Source organism: Hylobates moloch, unplaced genomic scaffold (assembly GCF_009828535.3).
Source record: "Hylobates moloch isolate HMO894 unplaced genomic scaffold, HMol_V3 SCAFFOLD_25, whole genome shotgun sequence".
Classification (NCBI taxonomy): domain Eukaryota; kingdom Metazoa; phylum Chordata; class Mammalia; order Primates; family Hylobatidae; genus Hylobates; species Hylobates moloch.
Genome location: NW_026652300.1, coordinates 3,831,164 through 3,857,505, shown reverse-complemented (window position 1 = coordinate 3,857,505; position 26,342 = coordinate 3,831,164). Strand labels below are relative to the sequence as shown.

General features: G+C 36.0%; 1 pseudogene; it reads right to left on the bottom strand.

The window, feature by feature from the left end:
• Positions 1–26,342, bottom strand: part of LOC116811463 (heat shock transcription factor, Y-linked-like) — a 133,196-nt pseudogene that overhangs the window by 36,661 nt on the left and 70,193 nt on the right.

Sequence of the window (26,342 nt, the reverse complement as noted above, 5' to 3'; positions counted from 1 at the left end):
CTGCACTCCTGTTCATTCCTATGAGAAATGAAAGTTTACAGGCTACATACGTAAAGAAATATTCATGACATCACTATGATTAATGGTTCCAAACCAGGAGCCCCCAAATGCCCATACACAGAAAAAGGGTGAACAAGTTGTGGCACATCCACACCATGGCATGTGGCTCAGCGTGAAAAGGAATGGACTGTTGATTCACTCAGAACAGAGTGACTCTTAAAGTAGTTCTGCTGAATAAAAGAAGACAGATCAGAACGATGCACAAAGACCCGAGTACATACCGAATTTACATTTAATTGTGTAAAATACCACTAATTTTTAGTGAAAGAAGCAGATCTGTGGTCCTAGGGTGGCCAGGCAGAGATCGTTATTGCCGGGAGGAGGGTACATTTTCATGACATTCATCACACTTGTGGCCTTGCAGTGAATGGAATACTCACATGGAGAAAACCACCCGCTTAGGGATTCCCAGAGGAAATCACCCTTCCCATGTGTAGGCTCCTGGTTTGAAGGCTACTTCCTCTTCTCCCAATGTGAAATGAGCCTGTGACCATCCCCATTTCAGCCTTATTGCTAATTGCACAGACAAATATGAGTGTCCAACAATTTTTAAAAATGCAGAAAATAAAAAACAAATATTTTCAAACAGATAACTTACCTGCATAGAAACAAGTCTTTAAGTTCTTTCTTCCTTTTGGCCCCATGACTGCTGTTCAAAGAAAGTTCAGAAGATGATAGGAAAATTCCGAGATTAGGAAAGACAGGTTGAAATTCCCTTAAATTCCCCGTCTCCACTAAAAATACAAAAAATTAGCTGGGCGTGGTGGTGCACGTCTGTAGCCCCAGCTACTCAGGTGGCTGAGGCAGGAGAATGGTGTGAGCCCAGGAGGCGGAGCTGTCAGTGAGCCGATTGTGCCACTTCACTCCAGCCTGGGCGATAGAACAAGACTCCATTTCAAATAAATAAATAAATAAATAAATAAATAAATAAATAAATAAATAAATAAATAAATAAATTAATTAATTCTCTTAAATTCTACAAATATCAGAAAAACGGAAGACAGAATCTAAAAAATATTTCAAAACCACATACAATTAAAACAAAACAAAAAAAATGAAAACAAAAAAAAAAACAAGGAAAGGTGTTTAGCTCTCTGGGATATTGGTCCCAGAGTTGCAGTAGCGAAATAACATTTGACATGTGAAAGCCCAAAGAGGCAATTATAAAAGCTCTTGTAATGAGAGCTCCATCCCAGGTCTAGAGAGATGTTGGCTGGATGGGGGAAAAAGGAAGTTGTCCAGCAGTGAACTTTTAGATGGGAAGTTAGCAATGCTGGAAAATGTTAAAAATGTGATAAAAGGAAACAATTATTTTTAAATAGAAAGAAAGACAAAAAGGCAATTAGAAGCTCCAAGAAAACTGAAGGCTAAAGAAAAAAATATGTATATATGAAAAGCATACTAAGAAATGTAGGTGAATTCACAGTACCAATATATTCCCTACAAGAGGAAAGACACAAGATTCTGCTGAATTGACAAAATAGATATCTAAATATACATACTCTACAGTTACTTGCAGCTTCAATGATAACTAAGAAAGAAACTAAAATCATGATATTCCTACCATTGGCTGAGGGTGGAAGAAAGGACAGGAGTCGAAGAAGGTCAGCCTTCCTCTGTTGTACCCGGTGTTAACAGGGAATTCAGGGGACTAGGGTGAGGTCCACATGGTACCAGCTCCTTCTGTGTAACTCTTGCCTCACTTCTATATTTTTCAGTCATGTGCATATATTTTATTTTCAAAATAAATTATATGAGAAATAATCTGCGGTGTCAGAGACTCTAGGAAGCATCTCTGTTCCAGCTGTACTGGTTCCAAGTCTAATTAAACACCACAGATTCTAGCAGAAAATCCTGGCTCCACCCACACTTCCACTCCCTCAAACAAGACCTAAGTAACCACCGCATCCAGCTCAGAAACTCAAGAGCTGTCCAAAGCAGGTTCACATGTAGGAATCACCAAGGGTATCAATAAACACAGCCACAGAGGTGTTTGCAGTGTGCATCATGAAGTTCAGCCTTTGACTGTAGACCAACTGCTCAGTCTGGAAGGAAACTTCTTTGGAGGATGCCAGTGCTAGAGGCATCAGCTACAATTCAAGTGGAGCCATAGAGGGGGTCCATCATGTTACTGCAAGCAGCCAGAGGAAAGGGTCAGAAAATATGAGGATGAGGGTGGCAATGTCATGGTTGGGCCACTACTGGTACATCTTGCCACCCTGCAGTGACCTGGAGGACACAGAGAACACCATATTTTGGTGGGCAGAGGCTCTCTCAGGCCCAAGCAGTAGCACCTGGAAAGAAACTAAAGCCAAGCTCAGGAATGCGTGTTCCTGTTTCAATTTGGCCACTGGTGGCTGTGGGCCCCAGCATAATACAAATTGCAATGCCTTTACCATTTTCCCTGTGGCTGCAAAGACTTGGGGCAGGCTATGATTGACCTGGCCCCCTTGAGGCACTTAATAAAGCCTATTACTGAAAACCCATAATAAGTTGGCACTTTATTTACAATGACCTTCAATGAAGTATTGTTCTCCAGTATTGAAAATAGGAAAACAATTAACAAAAGCATAATACTTATGTGAATAAATGATGGTTGATCCTAAAGAACTATTAGGCAGCCATTCATAACAAAGAATTGGTATTTCATGAATTCTCACTGTGTCTTAATGGTACTCTTAGGCTTTGGATAAGTACCCCCACTTAACCTTTGCCACAATCCCCATGGCAGGTCCTGGCACCATCTCTATTTTACAGGTGAGAGGTCACATGAACATGCCTAAGGTCACACACCTGGGCACTGCAGGATCTAAATATAAGCAGGTACAAGAGGTTTCAGGAAAGATGCTAATATCATGATGGTATGTGGAAAGGAGGAGCAAATGTATGAGCACTTAAATATAAAATTTATCTTGCAGTGGCTCATACCTGTAATCCCAGCACTTTGGGAGACTGAGGCAGGCAGATCGTGAGGTCAGGAGATCAAGACCATCCTGGCTAACATGGTGAAACACCATCTCTACTAAAAATACAAAAAATTAGCAAGGAATGGTGTCACATGCCTGTAGTTCCTGCTACTCAGGAGGCTGAGGAAGGAGAATGGTGTGAACCCTGGAAGCAGAACTTGTAGTCAGCCAAAATTATGCTACTGCACTCCTCCCTGGGTGACAGAATGAGACTCCATCTCAAAAAAGAAATTACCTTTGAAAATGCATCCTATTTTTTTCTGGGGATGTTCCAAGATGGCTGAATAGGAACAGCTCCAGTCTGCAGCTCCCAGCATGACTGATGCAGAAGATGGGTGATTTTTGCATTTCCAACTGAGGTAACTGTTTCCTCTCACTGGGACTGGTTGGACAGTGGGTGCAGTCCACAGAGGGTGAGCTGAAGCAGGGCAGGGCATCATCCCTCCAGAGAAGTGCAAGTAGTTGGAGGATTTCTCCTTCCTAGCCAAGGGAAGCCATGAGAGACTACCTGGAAAAACAGGGCATTCCCACCCAAATACTGCACTTTTTCCAGCCTTAGCAATCATCAGACAAGTTGATTTTCTCCCATGCCTTGCTTGGTGGGTCTCATACCCACAGAGCCTTGCTCACTGCTAGCGCAGCAGTCTGAGATCAAGGTATGAGGTGGTAGCCTGGCTGGGCCAGGGACATCCACCTTCTCAAAGGCTTGAGTACGTAAACTAAGCAGTCAGGAAGCTTGAACTGGGTGAAGCCCACCACTACTCAACAAGGCCTACTGCCTCTAGACTACACCTCTGTGGGCAGGGCATAGCTGAACAAAAGGCAGCAGACAACTTCTGCATACTTGATCATCCCTGTCTGACAGCTGTGAAGAGAGCAGTGGTTCTACTAGCACTGTGTGTGAGCTCTGAGAACAGACAGATTGCCTCCTTACATGGATCCCTGACCCATGTGTAGCCTAAGAGACACCTCCCATTATAGGCAGATAGACACCTCATATAGGTGGCTGCCCCTCTTGAACAAAGCTTCCAGAGGAAGGATCAGGCAACAATATTTGCTGTTCTGCAAATATTTGCTGTTCTGCAGCCTCCACTGGAAATACCCAGGCAAACAGAATCTGGAATGGAACTCCACCAAACTCCAACAGACATGCAGCTGAGGGATCTGACTGTTAGAAGAAAAACTAACAAACAGAAAGGAATAGCATCAACATCGATATAAAGACCATCTACACCAAAACCACATCTGTAGGTCACCAACATCAAAGACCAAAGGCAGATAAAATCACAAAAATGGGGAGAAACCAAAGCAGAAAACTGAAAATTATAAAAATCAGAGCACCTCTTCTCCTCCAAAAATCAGAGCACCTCTTCTCCTCCAAAGGTTTGTAGCTCCTCACAAGTAATGAAACAAAACTAGACAGAAAATAACTTTGATGAGTTGACAGAAGTATGCTTCAGAAGGTTGGTAATAACAAACTTCTCCGAGCTACAGGAGCATGTTCGAATTCATTGCAAGGAAGCTACAAACCATGAAAAACATTAAATGAATGGCTAACTAGAATAATCAATGTAGAGAAGAACTTAAATGACCTGATGGAGCAGAAAACCATGACACGAGAACTTCCTGATTCATGCATAAGCTTCAATAGCTGATTCCATCAAGTGGAAGGAAAAGTATCAGTGACTGAAGATCACATTAATGAAATAAAGTGAGAAGACAAAGTTAGAGAAAAAGGAGTAAAAAGAAACAAAGCCTCCAAGAAATATGGTACTAAGTGAAAAGAGCAAACCTACATTTGATTGGTGTACCTGAAAATGATGGAAAGAATGGAATCAAGTTGGGGAACACTCTTCAGAATATTATCTAGTAGAGCTTCCCCAACTTAGCAAGGCAGGCCAACATTCAAATTCAGGAAACACAGAGAACACCACAAAGATACTTCACAAGAACAGCATCCCCAAGACACACAACTGTCAGATTCACCGAGGTTGAAATGAAGGAAAAAATGTTAAGGACACTAGAGAGAAAGGTCGAGTTACCCACAAAGGGAAGCCCATCAGACTAACAGCAGATCTCTTGGCAGAAACCCTACAAGCCAGAAGGAAGTGGGGGCCAACACTCAACATTCTTAAAGAAAAGAATTTTCAATCCAGAATCTTATATCTAGCAAAACTAAACTTTATAAGGGAAGAAGAAATAAAATCCATTAAAGTCAAGCAAATGCTGAGAGATTTTATCACCACCAGGCCTATCTTAAAAGAGCTCCTGAAGGAAGCACTAGACATAAAAAGGAACAACCTGTACCAGCCACTGCAAAAATATGCCAAATTGTAAAGACCATCAATGCTATGAAAAGACAGCATCAACTGTCTGGTGAACATAATGACAGGATCAAATTCACACATGACAATATTAACTTTAAATGTAAATAGGCTAAATGTAAATAGGCTAAATGCCCAATTAAAAGACACAGACTGGCAAATTGGAAAAAGAGTGAGGACCCATCAGTGTGCTGTATTCAGGAGACTCATATCATCTGCAAAGATGCACATAGGCTTAAAATAAAGGGATGGAAGAACATCTACCAAGCAAAAGGGAAAAAAGAAAACAAAAAAAAAAAAAAAAAGCAGAGGCTGCAATCCTAGTCTCTGATAAAACAGAATTTTAACCAACAGAGAACAAAAGAGACAAAGAAGGCAATTACAAAATGGTAAGTGGATCAATTCACGAAGAAGAACTAACTATCCTAAATATATGTGCACCCAATACATTAACACCCAGATTCATAAGGCAAGTTCTTTAGAGACTTACAAAGAGACTTAGACTCCCACACAATAATAATGGGATACTTTAACACCTCAATGTCAATATTAGACATATCAATGAGACAGAAGGTTAACAAGGATATCCAGGACCTGAACTCATCTCTGCAACAAACAGACCTAATAGTCATCTACAGAACACTCCATCCCAAATCACCAGCATATGCATTCTTCTCAGCACAACATCACACATATTCTAAAATTGACTGCATAATTGGAAGTAAAGCACTTCTCAGCGAATGTAAAAAGTAGAAGTCACAATAAACAGTCATTCAGACAACAGTGCAATCAAATTAGAACTCAGGATTAAGAAACTCACTCAAAACCGCACCTCTACATGGAAACAGAACAACTTGCTCCTGAACGACTGCTGGGTAAATAACGAAATGAAAGCAGAAATAAAGGTGTTCTTTGAAACCAGCGAGAACAAAGGCACAATGTACCAGAATCTCTGGGACATATTAAAAGTGGGGTTTAGAAGGAAATTTATAACACTAAATTCCCACAAGAGAAATCTGGAAAGATCTAAAATCTACACCCTAACATCACATTTAAATGAACTAGAATCCAGGAACTGATTTTTTTGAAAAGATCAACAAAATTGATCAACTGCTAGCAAGACTAATAAAAAAAGAAAAGTGAGAAGAATGAAATAGACATAATAAAAATGATAAAGGGAATATCACCACCACCGATCCCACAGAAATACAAACTATCATCAGAGTATACTATAAACACTTCTATGTAAATAAACTAGAAAATCTAGAAGAAATGGATAAATTCCTGAACACGTACACCCTCCCAAAACTAAACCAGAAGAAGTTGAATCTCTGAAAAGACCAATAACAGGCTCTGAAATTGAGGAAATAATAGCCTACCAACTAAAAAAAGTCCAGGACCAGATGGATTCACTGCCAAATTCTACCAGAGGTACAAAGAGGAGCTGGTACCATTCCTTCTGAAATTATTCCAATCAATAAAAAAGAGGGAATCCTCCCTAACTCGTTTTATGAGGCCAAAATCACCCTGATACCAAGTCCTGGCACAGACACAACCACAAAGAGAATTTTAGGCCAAGATACCTGATGAAAATCAATGCAAAAATCCTCAATAAAATACCAGCAAACTGAATCCAGCAGCACATCAAAAAGCTTATCCACCAGGATCACATCAGTTTCATCCCTGGGATGCAAGCCTAGTTTAACATACACAAATCGATAAATGTAATGCATCACATCAACAGAACCAATGACAAAAACTACACGATTATCTCAACAGATGCAGAAAAGCCCTTTGACAAAATTCAACAGCCCTTCATGATAAAAACTCTCAATAAGCAAGGTATTGATGGAACATATCTCAAAATAATAAAAGTTACTTATGTAAAACCCACAGCCAATATCATACTGAGTGGGCAAATACTAGAATAATTCCCTTTGAAAATCTGCACAAGGATGCCCTCTCTTACCACTCCTATTCAACATAGTATTGGAACTTCTGGCCAGGGCAATCAGGCAGGAGAAAGAAAAAAGGGTATTCAATTAGGAAATGAGGAAGTCAAAGTGTCCCTGTTTTCCAGTGACATGATTGCGTATTTAGAAAACCCCATTGTCTCAGCCCAAAATCTCCTTAAGCTGCTAAGCAACTTCAGCAAAGCCTCAGGATACAAAATCAATGGGCAAAAATCACAAGCATTCCTATCCACCATTAACAGACAAACAGAGAGCCAAATCGTGAGTAAACTCCCATTCACAATTGCTACAAAGAGAATAAAATACCTAGAAGTCCAACTTACAGGGGACATAAAGGACCTCTTCTAGGAGAACTACAAACCACTGCTCAACAAAATAAAAAAGGACACAAACAAATGGAAGAACATTCCATGCTCATGGATACAAAGAATCAATATCTTGAAAATGTCCATAGTGCCCAGTGTAATTTGTACATTCAGTGCCATCATCATCAAGCTACCAATGACTTGCTTCAGAGAACTGGAAAAAACTACTTTAAAGTACATATGGAACCAAAAAAGAGCCTGCATTGCTGAGACAATCCTAAGCAAAAAGAACGAAGCTGGAGGCATCAAGTTACCTGATTTCAAACTATACTACAAGGCTACAGTAAGCAAAATAGCATGGTACTCATACCAAAACAGATATATTGAACAATGGAACAGAAGAGAGGCCTCAGAAATAACACCACACATCTACATTCATCTTAACTTTGAAAAACCTGACATAAAGAAGAAATGGGGAAAGGATTCCCTATTAATAAATGGTGCTAGGAAAACTGGCTAGCCATATGGAGAAACCTGAAATTGGATCCCTTCCTTACACCTTACACCAAAATGAATTCAAAATGGATTAAAGACTTAAATGTTAGACCTAAAACCATAAAAACCCTAGAAAAAAAAAAAAGAACAAGGCAATACCATTCAGGGCATAGGCATGGGCAAGGACTTCATGACTAAAACACCAAAAGCAATGGCAACAAAACGCAAAATAGACAAATGGGATCTAATTAAACTACAGAACTTTCACAAGGCAAAAGAAACTACCATCAGAGTGAACAGGCAACCTATAGAATGGGAGAAAATTTTTGCCATCTATCCATCTGACAAAGGGCTAATATCCAGAATCTACAAAGAACGCAAACAAATTTACACGAATTTACATGAATTTCATGTTGTTTTGACACTTCTCAAAAGAAGACATCTATGCAGCCAGCAGGTACATGAAAAAACGTTCATCATCTCTGGTCTTCAGAGAAATGCAAATCAAAGCCACAATGATGTACCATATCACACCAGTTAGAATGGCAATGATTAAAAACTCAGGAAACAACAGATGCTGGCGAGGACGCGTAGAAATAGGAACACTTCTACACTGTTGATGGGAGCGTAAATTAGTTCAACCATTGTGGAAGACAGTGTGGTGATTCCTCAAGGATCTAGAGCTAGAAATACCATTTGACCCAGCAATCCCATTAATGGGTATATACCCAAAGGATTTTAAATCATGCTACTATAAAGAGACATGCACACGCATGTTTATTGTGGCACTATCCATAATAGCAAAGACTTGGAACCAACCCAAATGTCCACTAATGATAGACTGGATTAAGAAAATGTGGCCCATATACAGCATGGAATACTATGCAGCCATAAAAAAGATGAGTTTATGTCCTTGGCAGAGACATGGATGAAGCTAGAAACTATCATTCTCAGCAAACTATCACAAGGACAGGAAACCAAACACCGCATGTTCTCACTCATAGATGAGAATTGAACAATGAGATCAATTGGACACAGGTCGTGGAATATCACATACTGGGGCCTGCTGGGGAATAGCGGTCTAGGGGAGGGACAGCATTAGGAGAAATACCTCATGTAAATGATGAGTTGATGGGTGCAGCAAACCAACATGGTACATGAATACCTATGTATCAAACCTGCACGTTGTGCACATATACCCTATAACTTAAAATATAATTAAAAAAATAAATAACAATGCATCCTATTATGTGCATTTCATGTGTATGACATGATGCTATGGGATCCATATTGATATTTCAAAAGCTACCATACTGAAGCATATTAACATATTTGTAATCTCACATAGTTACTGCTATAGTTTGGATATTTGCCTTTACAAACTTCATGCTGAAATTTGATCACCAGTGTTGGAGGTGAGGTTGAGTGGGAGATGCTTGGTTCATGGGGTTGGATCCCTTATGAAGAGCTCGATGTTATTCTTGTGACAAGGAGGGAGTTCTTGTTCTATTATCGTTTGATAGCTCATTTTACAAAAAAGCCTTGCACTTCCCTCCTTTCTGTTGCATATATGTGAGATTATACAGTATTTGTCTTTCAGTGTCTGGTTTATTTCACTTAGCAGAATTTCTTATGAGCTTCTCCATTTTTTGGCAAATAGCAAGATCTCATTTTTGTTTAGGGCTAAATGATATTTCATTGTACTGGACATTAACCATGTTTTCATATCTTAACTATTGTCAATAATGCTGCAATAACATGAGAGTGCAGATATCTCTAAAAGGTAGTGATTTCCTTTGGTTATATGTCTAAAGGAAGAGTTGGTGAGGCATATGGTAGTTCTATTTTTAATTTTCCAGAAACTTCTATACTAATTTTTATAATGGCTATACATTACCAGCAACACTCCACATGAGTTTCATTTTCTCTTTGCAGTAAGCCAAGATTGTGCCACTGCACTTCAGCCTGGGTGACAGAGTGAGACTCCATCTCAAAAATAAATAAATAAATAAATAAATATAAAAAGAGTTTCATTTTCTCTACATCCTAGCCCACACTTGTGATCTTTTGAGTTTTTGATAATAGCTATCCCACGTGAGTTATGTAAGTTCTCAAAATACCTTTGATTTAAAATTTTTCTGATGATTAATGATATTGAATATGTTTAAAATACCTGTTGCCCATTTTTATGTGTTCCTTGGAGAAATGTCAGTGCAGAGCTTTTGCTCATCTTTTAATTTGTTTGTTTTCCTCCTAATAAGTTGTACAAGTTCTTTATAAATTTTGGATCTTAACCCATTATCAGATATATAGCTTGATAATATTTTTCCCAATATTTAGGCTATTGTATTTTGTTGATTGTTTCCTTTACTGTGCAAAAGCTTTTTCATTTTATGCAGTCTTGCTCATATATTTTTGTTTACATAGACTGAGTTTTTAATGTGGTATCCAAAATAATTATTACCAAGGCCAATGTTCAGGGGCTTTTTCTATGTTCTCTTTGAGGTGTTTTAGAGGTTGCAGTCTTACATTTAGGATTTTTCAACTCATCTGTTGATTTTTGTATATGAGTAAAATGTGTGTCCAATTTTGTTCTTTTGCATTTGGAAATCTAGTTTTCCTAGCACTATTCGTAGAAGAGATGATCCTCTTCTCATGATGTCATTTTGCGGCACATTTCCAAGACTAATTGGCTGTATATGCTTGGACTTAATTCTGGACTCTGTTCTGTTCATTTGGCCATCTTTCTGTGTTCATGCAAGTTTCAAACAACGTAGTGTGATTCTTCCTACTTCATTTTTCTTTCTCAAGAATTGTTTTGATCATATAGGGCCTTCTATAGTGCTATTCGTTTTCATATTTGGTTTTCTATTTCTGTGAAGAATGCCATTGAAAATTTCATTGGAGTCTATCATCTGCAAATAGAGGTAATTTTACTTCTTGCTTTATAATTTGGCAACATTTTATTGTTTTTCTTGTGGGATTACTCTTGCCAGTACTTTCAGTACTATGTTAAATACAAGGGGAAAGAGTGAGCCTCCTCTGGTTATACCAGATCTCATTAGAAAACCATTCAATTTTTCCTTTTGATGATATAGTTAGCTTTTTTTCTTAAATAGCCTTTAATACAAATGATAACTTTCTTTCTATACCGAAACTGTTGAGCATTTTTCATCAAGAAAGGGTGTTGGAAATTTTCAAACTGTTTTTCCACATTAATTGGGATGTATATATGTTTTTAATATTTTATTCTGTCAATGTGATGAATCACATTGATTTATTTGTATATCTAACCAGCCTTGCATGCCAGGGACATATAATCTTGGTCATGATGTATAATATTTTTGGCGTGTTGTTGGATTAGATTGCTAATATTTTATTGAGAATATTTGCTCCAATGTTTCGAGATTGGCCTATAGTTCGCACTTCTCATATTTTTGTTTACCTTTGTGTCAAGGTAATATAGTCCTCATTTAAAAAAAAGCTTGGAAGCATTACATTTAACTGCTTTTTTGAAGACTTTGAAGCATATTAATATTCTTTTCTGAAAATGTGGTAGAATTCATCTGCAAAGCCATCTGTTGTTTAGCTTTTCTTTGTTGGAAAGCTTTACAAAATCACTCTTCATTCTTCATTCGTAATTGATTTGTTTATGTTGTTTCTTCCTGACTTGATCTTTGTAGGTTATATTTTTCTACAGATGTATCCATTTCACTAGGTTTTCCAAGTTGTTATTATATAAGTGTTTAGAATTATTCCCTTTGATTATTTTATATTTCTAACGTGCTTGTGGTAACTTCTATAATATAATTTTTTATAGTTTTTCAGTCCCATTTTTTTCTTAGATAGTCTAGCTAAGGGTTTGTTGATATTTTCCCAAAAAAACTGAATTTTATTGATTATTTCTATGATGTTTATGTTCTCTATTTGATTAATGTCTGTTTCAATTATTATTATTTTATTCATTGTGTTAATTTTGAATTTAGTTGTTTTTGCTTCTAGTTCATTAGGTACAATGAAACGTTGCTTGCTTGGAATAATTTTAGTTTTTTAATGTATGCATTTATTGCTAAAAACTTCCATAATAATGCTGCTTCACTGCACACAATAGGTTTAGGTATGTTGTGTTTCCACTGTCATTTGTCTCAAGATATTTTTGAATTTTTATTTTTATTTTTCTTTTCATCAATTGGTTATTTAGGAGCGATGTTTTTAAAATATTCATGTATTCATGATTATTTTTTCCAAGATTTCCTCCTGTTACTGATTTTTGGTTTGCTGCCATGATGGTCTGAAACAATACTAAATATGCTTTTAGCCATCTTACTTTTGTTATGACTTGTTTAATAGCCTAACTTATGGTCTATCTTAGAGAATCTTCTATGTGTGTTACAGCAAAATTTTTGGCTGCTACAGGATGAAAAGCTCTGTATATATCTGTTGGGTCCATTTAGTTAAAACGATAATTCAAATCCAGCATTTCCTTATTAATTTTCTGTTGAGTTTATCTATTCCTTTTTGTAATTGAGGTACTGAATTTTCCAACTATAATTTTATTGCCAGTTTTTATTCATTTCTATTTATCTTTGCTTTAAATATTTAGGTGCTCCAATGTTGAGTGTATGTGTGTATATATATATAATTGTTATATCCTTCTGATGAATGGATTGCTTTATTATTAAATGATGACCTTCTCGGTCTTACAAGAGGTTTTTACTTGAAATATCTTTTATCAGATATGAGGATAGCCACTCCTAATTTTTTTATTACCATTTGCATTGGTTATATTCTTCTATTCCTTCATTTTCAGCCTATGTTAGTCCTTAAAGATTAAATGTGTCTTTTAGGTAACATGTATTTGAATCTCATTTTTAAAATCCATTTGGTCACTCTACATTTTTTAATTGCATAATTTAATTCATTTATATTCAAGGTAAGTATTGATAAGTAAGTTCTTACTACTGTTATCTTGTTAATTGTTTTCTGATTGAGTCATACCTCATTTTTTCCTTTCTTCCTCCCATGTCTGCTTTTAAATGTTTAGAATTTAAATATTCTCAGTAGTGATAAGCTTTAATTCCTTTCTCTTTACTGCTGGTGTTGCTGCCATAGTTTTTGATGGTCATCAAAGACTCAGAGAAAACATCTTATAGTTAATAATCAACTAGTTTAAGCTGACAACTTTTGTCACATAAAAACTCTAGACTTTAACCCTCTCTTCAAATTATGCTTTTGACATCACATTTGTATCTTTGAATACTGTGTCTTCCTTAGAACTCTATTGTTGACAAATCTTTTGCTGAATTATTTCAAGCTCCTCTATTTTTTGTTTATTTTCTCTTAGTGCTTTTAGAATTTTTGTTATTTCTTGAAATTTGAGAGTTTGATTTTTATTTGTTTTGGCATAGTTTAATGGTGTATAAATGTTTTCTGTAGTCTCTCATCTTTCTGAGGCAGTATATTTATATCTTTCTCAAATTTTTGAAAGTTCTTACTATTCATTTGAATGTGCTGTATATACCATCCTCTTGCTGAGCTCTTTCAAGAATATTGCCAAATCTTATGTTTGCTTATTTTAGATAATTTTATATATCTGGTAAATATTCTTCATTCTTTTATATTGTTTTTCTATTCTGTTGTTTGTGCATTGACTAATAACCTCTGTTAATTTTCTTTTTTGGAGACAAATTCTCTTTTCTGTGTTGTTTTAGAGATCTGAGATTCCTGAAAATTGATATTTTGAATTATTGATCAAATAACCACTGATAGCCATCTCATTAATTAGCACTGGTCAATGGTTTATTGCTTTGTCCATTTAGGGAGGTTATAATTTCCTGTTTCATATTATTTCTTGTGGTTATATATCTCTATCTTTTTATTGAAGGACTAGTTATTGTGGTCTAACATGACCACAATTTTCTTAAAGAAATCTCAAAGCAATCATATACAATAAAATGTAAAATGAGACAGAGAATAAAATGGACTAAATAACTAGTCCTTCAATAAAAAGATTTACATGTTAGACCTAAAACCATAAAAACGCTAGAAGAAAATCTAGGCATTACCATTCAGGACACAGGCATGGGCAAGGACTTCATGTCTAAAACACCAAAAGTAATGGCAACAAAAGCCAAAATTGATGAACGGGATCTAATTAAACTAAAGAGCTTCTGCACAGCAAAAGAAACTATCATCAGAGTGAACAGGAAACCTACAAAACGGGAGAAAATTTTCACAACCTACTCATCTGACAAAGGGCTAATATCAAGAATCTACAATGAACTCAAACAAATTTACAAGAATAAAACAAACAACCCCATTAAAAAGTGGGTGAAGAACATGAACAGACACTTCTCAAAAGAAGACATTTATGCAGCCAGAAAACACATGAAGAAATGCTCATCATCACTGGCCATCAGAGAAATGCAAATCAAAACCACAATGAGATACTATCTCACACCAGTTAGAATGGTCATCATTAAAAAGTCAGGAAACAACACGTGCTAGAGAGGATGTGGAGAAATAGGAACACTTTTACACTGTTGGTGGGACTGTAAACTAGTTCAATCATTTTGGAAGTTGGTGTGGCGATTCCTCAGGGATCTAGAACTAGAAATACCATTTGACCCAGCCATCCCATTACTTGGTATATACCGAAAGGACTATAAATCATGCTGCTATAAAGACACATGCACATGTATGTTTATTGCGGCACTATTTACAATAGCAAAGACTTGGAACCAACCCAAATGTCCAACAACGATAGACTGGATTAAGCAAAATTGGCACATATACACCATGGAATACTATGCAGACATAAAAAATGATGAGTTCATGTCCTTTGTAGGGACATGGATGAAACTGGAAATCATCATTCTCAGTAAACTATTGCAAGGTCAAAAAACCAAACACCAGATGTTCTCACTCATAGGTGAGAATTGAACAATGAGAACACATGGACACAGGAAGGGGAACATCACACTCCGGGGACTGTTGTGGGGTAGGGGGAGGGGGGCGGGACAGCATTAGGAGATATACCTAACGCTAAATGACGAGTTAATGGGTGCAGCAAACCAACATGGCACATGGATACATATGTAACAAACCTGCACATTGTGCACACGTACCCTAAAACTTAAAGTACAATAATAAAAAAAAAGAAAAGAAAATTGTGGGGGTTTTATTTGCTGGCTTTTGGCTAAGTTAGTGACTCTGTTTTGGCAGTAGATTGTGCCTTAAGCCCAGGTTTATTTCAGCTCTAATAAACTTTGAAACACTGCTAGTATTCTATCTGAGAGATCTTGAAGGGGATATCCTAACAGTGTGGGTAGGCTGTCTATAGGTTTGTGATCAAGGAAATTATGAAATATATCTCCTACCTCATGGTAATGCTGCACAGGAACTCAGGTTTGGCATCACCTGTGACTGAGATATCCAGGCTGGAGATGGTAGTCCTGCCTTTCTGCTTCATCCCTGGCTGTCCTGAGATTTTTTTCTCTTTTCGGGCATTAACAATGCTTCCTTGGGTTAAGGCAGGAATAAGTCTCTTGCCAGGGAATCCAAAGTGGTGGAGAAGCTGGTCACCCACTTCAACTTTATTTTATCCAGTGTAGTAACCATGAGTCAGAGGAGTCTTTCTTCCTTCCTTTTCTTTCTTTCTTCCTTTCCCACTTCGACTTTATTTTATCCAGTGTAGTAACCATGAGTCAGATGAGTCTTTCTTTCTTTCTTTCTTTCTTTCTTTCTTTCTTTCTTTCTTTCTTTCTTTCTTTCTTTCTTTCTTTCTTTCTTTCTTTCTTTCTTTCTTTCTTTCTTTCTTTTCTTTCTTTCTTTCTTTCTTTCCTTCTTTCCTTCTTTTTTTTTTGCACTTGGTTGTCAGCAGACTAGGGGAAGAGTGTCATGAATATAAAAGACAAACTTTCTTATCATCTGCCTGGTTTCTTCATTTCTCTGTCACCCTAAGAGCTGCCTCATTCTCATATTTGAGCTCTGGTGTATTGCTGGTGATAATCTCAGCACTGTATACTTGGTTTTGGTTTTTCTGTGTGTGTTCTTGGGGGGGTTAGGGTTGGAGACAAATGATGGCAGCTTCCTTTATTATGCCATTGTTTTTTTAAATACTCTACATTGCACTTTTGCTGCTTCCTTGTGTATAAATTTGTTACAAATTTTACATTTCTTCTGTTTTATCTATATGTTTACACATATGTATTTCTCTACATTGATTTAGCTGCATTTCAGTAGTTTTAGTATGTTTTAATTTTTCATTTATCTGCCAAAATTATATTAATTCCTTGCAGATTCTTCAGTTAACTATAGGTTGTTGAAGAGTGTATTTTTTAGTTTCCAAGTATTATATATTTTTCAGTTTTTAGAAAATGAGTTTCAGGCAGGTGGGGTGGCTCATGTGTGTAATCTGAGCACCTGGAGAGGCCAAGGTGGGTGGATCACCTGAGGTCAGGAGTTTGAGACCAGCCTCAACAATATGATGAAACTCTGTCTCCACTAAAATACAAAAATTAGCCAAGCATGGTGGTGTGTGCCTGTAGTCCCAGCTACTCAGGAGGCTGAGGCAGCAGAATGGCTTGAACATGACAGGTGGAGGTTGCAGTGAGCCAAGATTACACCACTGCATTCCAGCCTGGGTAACAGAATGATACTCCACCTTATTTTAAAAAAGAAATGAAAGAACAAAAAAAAAAGAAAGAAAGAAAGGAAAGAAAATGGATCTCTAGTTTTATTCCATTGTGATTGGAGAAAGCATCATGTGTGATTTCAATAATATTAAATATAATGAGACTTGCTTTGTGGCCTGCCATAAAGTCTATTCGGAAGATAGCACAGAAAACGATCCATATGCACTTTAGAAGAATGTGTGGTCAGCTTGTGGAGTGGAGTGTTTTGTATATGTCTGAGAGACTTACTTGGTTTCTACTGCTTTTGAAGACCTTTGTTTTCTTATTGAATTTCGGTTTGGTCATTTCACACATTGTTGAAAGTAGGGTGTTGAAATCTCCAACTATTATTATTATTGCAGAACTATCTTCTCTAATCTATTCATTTTTGTTTCATATATCCTGAGGATCTGTTAGTAGGTATATATGTATCATATCTTCTTGCCTGAATTAAAATATTTTGATATTTTCATAGTTCTTCTAGCTCTATTTCAGTTACTGTTTGCATTATTTTTTCCCTCACTTTTAAAACATTTTAAAAGTTATTCTGCCAGTCTGATTTTTAACTTGATTTTAGTTTATTTGGATTGAAAATAATTGCTGACAATAATTTATTTTCCTATTTTGACCCTTTTTATCTACAAGTTTTGTTGCTGTAGTTATTCTTAAATTCTTCCAAAACTACTAATTTTTACATTTGATTGCTTTTCTGGGGTGCAATTTGACTCCCTCGTTTCTCTTCAGTATATTTGAACAGTTATTTTCTTAGTGGTCATTAATGGTATTACAATTAATATCTTAAATTTATAATAATATAGTGGGAATTATAACAACTGAATGTTGACATGATACAAAAATCATTTTCCCATACTGCTCTCCCTACCTTCCTATGTTTTCTTGTCAAAAATTCTTCATTATATAATATGTGCTAACAACCTATATAGGAAATTATTGTTTTATTCTTTGTCATTTATTTTATTATTGAATTTTATTTTACTTCACAGAGACAGGGTTTCAGTCACATAGTCTAAATATGGTTCACAGCCTCGAGCTCCTGGGCTCAAGGGATCCTTCCACCGCAGCCCGCCATGTACCTGGGACAGAAGTGCATGCCACCACAGCTGGCTAATTTTGTTTATTTTCTGTAGAGACAGGGTCACATGTTGCTTCCCTGACTGGTCACAAACTTTTGGGCTCAAGGAAATCTCCCACCTTGGTTGGGATTACAGGTGTGAGATACTGTGCCTTACCTCTGGTCATTTAGATCTAGTGGAATAATAAAGTCACAGAACTCCCAAATACAATAATATTGGCTTTTCTATTTCCTGGAGTAATTACTTTATTGATTTTCTTTATTTCTTTATTTGCACATGAGTAACTATTTTTCTTTCATTCCTTGTTTTTATCTTCTTTTATAAGCCTATTCTAGCAGTGGTGTACTCCCTTTAATTCTGTTTGCTTGAAAATGCCTTATTTGCTCATAAATTTGAATTTTGGTTTGGCCAGATATTGAGTTTATGATTGACTTTATTTTCTATTTCAGCACTTTAAAGATTTCATCACAGTGACTTATTTCCTCCATATTAATGAGAAATTGGCTGTTAATATTATGGAGGATAACTTGCATGTAATCAGTTACTTGTGTCTTGCTTCTTTTAAAATTCTGTATTTATTTGTCTTCTGTCAATTTCTGTGCATGTGTTTCAGTGTGGATACTTTGAGTTTATTCTTCCTGGAGTATCTTTTTCTTTGGAGATAATTGGATCAGTAGATTTGCATCTATCAACACATTTGGGAAGTTTCAGCCACTGTTTTTTCAAATATATTTTTTTCCTGTTTTTCCTTTTCCAGTGAGACTCCCATTATGAATATGTTGCTATTCTTGATGGTGTCCCGTGGCAACCTTAGTTTTTTTCATTATTCTTGTTTCCCTTCTTGTTCGTTACACTGAATAATATCAAACCATCCATCTTCAAATTGCCTCATTATGCTTTCTGCATGCTCACGCATGCTTTTCAATCCTTCTAGTTACAGATTATTGATTTCATTTTTAAAAATAATTTATATGTCTTTATTGGTATTTTCAATTTTGAATAACAGTTCTTCTGGGTTCCCTAAGGTCTTTGAGAATATTAAAATGAAATGAATTGAATATTTCCCTAGTTAGTACTATGCCTGGGATTCCCGAAGTAGTTTCTTTTAATTATGTTTTCTTTGAGTGTGCCTTTTTGTTGTTTTCCTTTGAATGCCTTTTATTTTATTGTTGAAGGCTGAACACTTCGGATATTATTCAGCATATTCAGATAACAAATTATTGACCTCCACAGTTGCTTAGTTTGTTGGTTGTTTAGTTGTTTAGCAATGCTCCAGAGCTATTGTTGTAGTCTGTATTCTTTGTAATATATGGCCACTTAACCTGTGTTCTGTCACCCTTTTTTTCATCTACAGTTCTTGACACATTTAAAAAAAAAATCCAAGCAAAGAAAAAAAAAAGAAGAAATAAAAAAAAAAAAAAAAAAAAAACTGCCCAGAGTTTGCATATGAACTCTTTGAGGAACTCTAGTGTTTAGCACAAGTCAGGGAAAAATGAAAAGCTTTGGTGTCGTCTCCATGCATGCATCCTAAAGTGGACATACTTATATCCTTCTAAATATACCAGTAGGAGTCTGTGTGTGGTGATTCATATCTGTAATCCCACCAATTTGAAAGTCTTAGGAGAACAAATCACTTGAGCCCAGAAGTACGAGACCAGCCTTGATAACATGGCAAGATCTCTTCTGTATTAAAAAAAATACAAAAATAAGCTGGTTGTGGTGGCCCATACCTGTACTGTGAGATGCTGAGGTGGGAGGATAGGTGGAGTCCAGTGAGGTGAGATGCTCAGGAGGCTGAGGTGGGAAGATTATTTGAACCCAAGAAGGTTGAGGCTGCAGTGGACCATGATCATGCCACAGGACTCCAATATGGGCCACATGGCAAACTCTGTCTCTATTTAAAACCCAAACCAAAATAAACACCAAAAACTGTGAGAGTTTTTCAAAGCTGATTTTCCACATCCATTTTCTTCCCCAGCCTCTTCCTTCCAGGCATTTTGTTTGTGTACTGCTTGACCTGACTTATTCCTTGTTACAGGTGGATCTGACTAGCATATTTCCTTTCAACAAATGCCTCTTGGAAGTCAAATTCTGGCCCCAAGAAAGCTCTGAGGAAGGCTAAACAAAAGCCCCTGAGCTAATAATCTCCTAGGGAACCTCAGTCATTTTAAATCACACAAACACAAGTATTTGAGATAAGCTCCGTATTTTTCCCACATGCATCAAAAGCTGCATCTAGAATTTCATCTTCTTTACACTTGCCATGAAATCATGGAGTGGGTGATGATGGACAGTTAAAATGCCAGAAGTGTCTTACCCAAACTTAGAAGTCTAGTCTTCCTTAATTAAACAGTCCCCTGAATTACCTTATTAGATTCCAGAGCTCTGAAAATCAATTTTGAGTTTTTTTTCTCTTTCTTATATCTCTTCACTTTTACGCCAGTGAACTTTAATGACAGCACGAAATAGAAACTTGATTAAATTTACCTTGCTTTTTAATGTTCAGAGAGATTTTTATGAGATGGCATCACACTCTCTCACCCTGGCTAGAGTGCAGTGGCACGATCTCAGCTCCCTGCAGCCTCTGCCTTCCACGTTCAAGGGATTCTCTTGTCTCAGCCTCCTGAGTAGCTGGAATTACAGGCATGTACCCCCATGCCTGACTAATGTTCTTATTTTTAGTAGAGAGGGGGTTTCACCATGTTGGCCACGCTGGTCTCAAACACTTGACCTTACATCATCCACCCGCCTCAGCCTCCCAAAGTGCTGGGATGACAGGCGTGAGCCATCATGTTCAGACTATTTTGTAAGATTTTACTTGAGGCTGCTTCCATCATTGTCATGACAGCCATTCTGTCTTTCATGTAATAAGAAATAGTTAATAAATATACATTTTTGTTAGTAACTTTTAAGTAATATAACTTTATTATTTTCCAAATTATTAAGACTTCAGTTAATTCATTTCACCACAGTATGGCAGTTGTAACAAATAATTAAGTTCCATCTTGGGCCAGTTTAATCTCACAGTTTCTAACTAAACTATTTGAGTGTAAAAATTAACTGTCTAATTAGACTACATAATGTATAGCTTATATATTATTGTTACTTTAGTGGTGTTTTATATAATTAAATGTAAGGGTGATATTTTAGGACATGATCATATTCATTTTGTAGAATCATACCCTCCTAAGAAGACAGAATTACACTGGGTAGTTGTAGGCATATCACTATGGAGTTCAAAACATATTCCTCAGATTTCACTGGGAAATGAAAAGTGAAATGTTTTAACTGTTTTGGAAATATGGCCCTAACCAGTAAGGAGATGGCTTGTGTCTTCTATGATAAAAAGCAGGATAAATAATGAATTATTTGAGATTTTCCTACATGTTTGTTTCCTGTATTGTTTGGGTTTTAAATAATAAAACATCCAAATAATAAATGTCATAATAAATTTAAGTAACAAAAACATTTCAATAAATTTTAAATATAAAACATTTATATTTTGTTATATGAATTAAATGGTCAGTGCACATTTTTGTAACTTCAACAGGCTCTCAAGAACAGAGAAGAATATGTCAAGTTCACACCTCTAAATGTCTTAAAGCTAGGATGGATAGAAGTGAAAGGAGTGAGTAAAAAATACATAACCTTATCTACAATTCAACTAAAATCTTGTTTCATAAATAATCTATAGACTTGGTATTCAAAAATTCAATACTGAAATTACAAAGTTGTATTATTTATTATAATATTAAACACTTATAAAGAGGTTATTATATCTCAGAATTTCAGCTTAAAATGGAGGATATAATAGTAAATAACACTGAAATAACTCCTCACTTCATAAAGTAACAGTTAATACTAAAGCAGAAAGGAAGAATAGAAAGAAAATTAAAAGGGATGTGTTTTATTCATTGAAAAGAATAATTCTAGACTCTCAATGAAAAATAAATTGAATAGAGCAGCAGAGAAGTAGGGAATAAATTAAGATATTGATATTATCATTTAGGGAACAATGAATGATGACCTCAACCAGAATGTATAAACATTAACAAGAAAAAAAAATTTGTACATGGTAGATAATAAAAATGTTATTGTAGATAAAATATGAAAGAGATGAGGAAAAATAATGAATTTGGAATATCACTAGCTTTTATGTTATATAAATGATGTATTTTTGAACAAAAAATTATCGAAGAGAGAGGCATGAAGAATGTGTAAAGAAGTTCAGGGGAAGTTTTCAGTTTAGCTATCTTAATCTTGGGGTGCTAGTAAGAAAAAAAAAGGCGCAATGTATAGGAATTCAGATGTCATAACACTAGTTGAATTCCTTAGAACTGCAGGTTTGAAACCTAAAAGGCTTTTGTCTCAAAACAACATCAATAAAAAGCCAGGTGTGGTGTGCATCTGTGGTCTCAGCTACCAAGGAGACCAATGCAGGAAGATTGCTTGAGCCCAGGAATTTGAGCCTGTATCAGTCAAGGTCTCACTACTGCACTCCAGGGTGAAAAAGAAAGAGGGAAGGGAAAAGGGAAAAAAGAAAAAGGAGGAAAAAGAGATATTCTGTGTAGTTACATTAGTGGTCTAACAAACAGATATCTATGAGTTAAAATGAAACAAAGGGCACTGATAATTAAATAGAGAAATCAGAAGAAAGTTTAGTCATGTAATCCAAAGCAAAATAGTATTTCAAGAATGAGGGTGTGAATCAGTTTTACAGATACACATGACTGTTTGAGTAATATGCAACTGACAAGTGAAATACAGGATTTAGTGACAAGCATAAGATGATTCTAAAAAACAGGTAAATGCCTGAAGAAAGGAGGGTTAAGAGAAATAAAGTTAAACCTTGTCAGGGCCAACTGTTTCCATGAGTCTTGCTATCACGGAAAATAAACAAATGAGTTGAGAGTGGCATATCTAGGACTAAGACAAGAAGCCTGTAGATCTAGTAAAGAAAATGATCAGGGTGGGTGTGGTGGGTCACACCCGTACTTCCAGCACTTTGGGAGGCTGAGAGGGTGGACCACTTGAGGTCAGTTTGAGACCAGCCTTGGCAACACGGTGAAACCACGTGGCAAATAAAAATTCAAATGTTAGCCAAGCATGGTAGTGCATGCCTCTAATGTCAGATTCTCAGGAGGCTGAGGCAGGAGAGTCACCTGAATGCGGGAGGCCAAGGTTGCCATGAGCCGAGATTGTGCCAGAGACTCGGTCTCAAAAAAACTAAAATAAAATAAAATAAGTAAAAAAATGGTCCTGCAGGTAGAGTGAAGAATCCGTGGTACAGAGAGACAACAAATAATAAGTAAATCAGTATTTTAAGAAGCTGTGAACTCCAAAGAAAAAGATGAAGAGGGTCATAGATAGAACAGTAAAAAATACACACAAATCTACACAAGCTTTATTTTTGTTGGTGATTTCTTATGAGAAAGAAACATAAAAGAAAGTATGAATAAGAAAGTTGCCTCCATTGCTTTGGTAGAAAAAGAAAAGGAAAAACAACAACAACAAAATGACAAAAATTTTATAATATTAAGCTTTAGTGTTCTTCATGACTTCCCATGGTCATTGTTTCCCCAAGAAATAACAGAAATCAAATAGTCAAAATAGAAGAAAATATTAGCATATATTACTATCTATGTATTTTAAGGCAAGTTTATTTTAATTGTAATTCATTCTTTTAAAATTTTTATTTTAATTAACAAATGTAAATATTTATGGGATACAAAGTGATTTTGTAATGCATGTATATATTGCAAAAGAATTAAATTGGGCTAGTTACCATATCCATCACCTCACATACTTATCATTTATTTATTTGTGGTAAGAATATATAAATTAAACTTTTTAAACAATCTTTTTTTTTTGAGATAGAGTTTTGCTCTTGTTGCCCACCTTTGAGTGCAGTGGTGCAATCTCAGCTCATTTTGACCTCTGCGTCCCGAATTCAAGTTATTCTCTTACCTCAGCCACTCGAGTAGCTGGGATGACATGTGCATGCCACTGAACCTGGCTAATTCTTGTATTTTCAGTAGAGACGGTGTTTCATCATATTGGCCAGGCTGGCCTCCAACTCCTGACCTCTAGTGATCCTCCCGCTGCTGTAAGTGCTAGGATTTCAGACATAAGCCACCATGCCTGCCCTTTATTATTATTATTGTTATTGTTATTATTATTATTAAGCAATTTTGAAGTTGACATTTATTAACAATGGTCACCATTCTTCCTGTCTGAGACTTCTTCCTGTCTCATCGATTTTTTTTTTTTTTTTCCCATTTGACGAACATCTCCCCTTTCTCTATCCACTCCCATCACCACCCCACACTCCAATATCTGACTACTTTTTGTATGTTTGTAGAAAGAGTCAGGGCCTTGCTGCATTGCCCAGGCTGGAGTACAGTGACACAACTATGGCTCACTGTGGCCTCAAACTTCTGACCTCAAGTGATCCAACCACATCATCCTCCCATAGTGCTGGAGTGATAGGCATGAGCCACCACATCTGGCATATTCACAGTTTGAATGAGTTCAACTTTTTAGATTTTACATATAATTGTGATCATTCTATACTTGTCTTTCTGTGCCTCTCTTATTACACTGAGCATAATATCTTCCAAATCCATTCATTTGGTCACAAATAAATAAAAGATTGTCCTCCTTTTTTTAAGCTGTATATGTGCCACATTTTATCTGTTGATCTGCTTATGAGCACTTGAATTGTTACCAAAACTTGGCTATTATTAATAATGCTGACATGAATATAGGAATGCAGATATCTCTTTGACATGCTAATTTTATATCCCTTGAGTACATATTCTGAAGTAGAGTAGCCAGACCATGTGGTAATTCTATTTTTAACTTAATTTTATTTTCAAAACCTCAATTCTTTAACCCCAAAAGCACAGGCTACAAAAGCACAACAAAAAGCAACTGGATCGGGTTACATCAAACTAAAATGTTTCTGCACAGCAAAGGGAAAAGGGAAATAGAGTAGAGTGAAGAGACAACCAAAATATTTGAAGAACATATCTGCAAACCATATACATGATAAAGAGTGAATAATAAATACACATAAGGAACTCAAGCCATTTAACAACGGCAACAAAAAATTAAGCCTATGAAACATGGTCAAATGACCTGAATTTCCATATCTCAAAAGAAGACACACAACAGGCCAACAACTCTATATTTAATATTGATTGATTGAAGGATTCACTGATTGATTGATTAATTTGAGATGGATTCTCACTCTGTCATCCAGGCTGAAATGCAATGGTGTGATCTCAGCTCACTGAATCCTCCACTCACTGGTTTCCAGCAATTCTGCCTCACTCTCCCTAGTAGGTGTTTACAGCTGTGCACTATGTCGCCTGGCTAATTTCTGAACAACTATATATTTAAAGATGCTCAACACCACCAATCATCAGGGAAATGCAAATTAAAACCAACAATGAGCCCTTCTCTCACACATATTGGAATGGCTTTTATTATCAAGATGAATGATGACAAGTGTTTTGAGAATGTAGAGCACAGAGAATCCTTGTGCACTGTTGGTAGGAATGTAAATTAGCATTTTAAATTATTAACATGATGATTTATTTTTAATAGAACAAGTTTGTGCTTTAAGATGCATTAATATGAGTTGCTTTCTGTTAGTCAAAGTTTAATGAGAAAGACTTTAGTTACCTTAAATTAATATAAATTGGAGCATGCTCATAAGACTTCTCTTTCAGATTCTCCTTAAGTACAGAATGAAACCTGTGGTAAGTACTAATTCTGAAAAATAAAAAAAAGTTCACTGATAATGTATATGCTAGATTACAAACACTTGTTAAATTAAAGGCATAGTTTCTAAAAATGTACTAGGTGAAAAATTAGTTACGGTTATTTTTTGTGCTCAGTCTTTGGACCCAGATGGGTTTTTTGTTTTGTTTTGTTTAATAAGTTGTACAATTATATTTAAGAAAACAAAAATTACTAATGCATAGTCACAGGAGAAAAATCAATTTTATTAGAAACTGCTTCCAAGATTTTGCTGTTTATAATTTTTTATGAGTATCTTTGTAAAGTCACATTCAGCCTCTCTACTCTCAGTTCTGTGAAAGTATATATGTATATTTTGTGGATATTGCATAATTTTTATTGAAAATATCCACAACCCTTCTCTGTGAGTGATAAGAATTCCTCAGCTGCTTATTTTTATTATTTTAATTGAGTTTTCTCTAGCTGTTTACAAAATATCACAGTGCTTCTGGATGATTTTCAATATGTCCTGGCAATACTTTGCCTGATGACCTTGGGTGCAAATACTGACAGAAAAGGAGCATAAAGCCTATGGCTAATTGGTAGGTTATGTGAGCTCCATGGCAACTAATGAGTCACAAGCCCAAGACTTCAGTAAAATTTTCCCTCCAAAGAACCTAAACACCAATATTAATATCACATTT